This window comes from Vombatus ursinus, unplaced genomic scaffold, assembly GCF_900497805.2.
Source record: "Vombatus ursinus unplaced genomic scaffold, bare-nosed wombat genome assembly UNPS02014798.1, whole genome shotgun sequence".
NCBI classification, from domain to species: domain Eukaryota; kingdom Metazoa; phylum Chordata; class Mammalia; order Diprotodontia; family Vombatidae; genus Vombatus; species Vombatus ursinus.
The window spans coordinates 41,548,658-41,549,863 of record NW_020954576.1 but is presented as its reverse complement, the minus strand read 5'-3'; positions in this window follow the sequence as shown (position 1 = coordinate 41,549,863).

Genomic DNA, 1,206 nt, shown 5'->3' with positions numbered 1-1,206 from the left:
ATCCTGCATATATATTCGAACTCTAGTCTTCCTGACTCCAAGCCCAGCATTCTTTCCACTGAGCTCTTTCCACTCAAAGCCACAAAATTCTGTGTAATGAGAACCCAGACCTTAGGAACATGCTATGTGTGCTCAAGATGATGCAATCCCCAAATAGACTCTGGAGAATGCATAGGTATTCTACGATTATTTCTTCCAATGACAATGTGTTAACGAAATGGACTTTTGAATAGCTGCTGAACTAGAACTGGGAGTGCATATAAAAGAGTCCTGTGAGAGGTAATTTGGCTCTTTTTCCTTCCCTGGTGCCTATTGAGTAGGATGAAATACAGTGGAGTCTCTGGGCTGGGCAGCAGCCTCCGGTTGTCTTTCATTTAGAACAGGTTGGAAGTCATGTCTGTAGAGCATCCTGGCCCTACAGATGCTGAGAGAGGTAGCACCATTGCCAGAGGTCTGCCCTGCCTTACCTGAAGTCATGAGCAAAGGACCTTGTTGTTGCTTCTGTTCCTGTTGAATATATTCTTTCCTGCTAGAGGTAAAGGAGTATTAGAGACGGAACATACTGGCCTGAAATGACATGACCTCCAAAAGTCTAGGAGAGCCACCAGAGGTCCAGAAACTCTGCCATGCCATAATTTGCCCAGAACAGAGCCCAGGTGGCCAGCATAGCTCCAATGATGGGACCCAGCCCAACATAGATTGACCTTTCCATCAAGATGCCTTATCCTACAAACAAGTGAGCAACCTTGTCCAATAGCTGGCAGCTTTTTGAATGGAACTTGATGGGTTGAATGCTTTATAGCAATTGCTTTTAGGTTACATCCACTCTTTTCAGAGGCCCAAGTAGCATAAGGGAAAGTGTGCACCTGCATGCCTGAAAAAAAAGTTTGTACTTTTGTTCTTGTTTTTATTTTCTTAGTAAATATCTGTTTGTAAATGCTAATTGGTATTAATTAGTTTAATTATATTGGGGCACTAAGTACAGGCAATTGATATAAGGGTGAACAAATTTGATTGGGGGCTTAAACCTGTAGCATTAGAAAGGATGCCCAACAATCCCCTAGGGATAACCCTAGACCTCAAAGAGAGATGTCTTTCTCTGGAGAATCAACTTTCTGGTGAAAATGGGAAATGTTTTATAAGGGCCACAAATGGAAAGAGAAGAAGAAGAAGAAGAAGAAGAAGAAGAAGAAGAAGAAGAAGAAG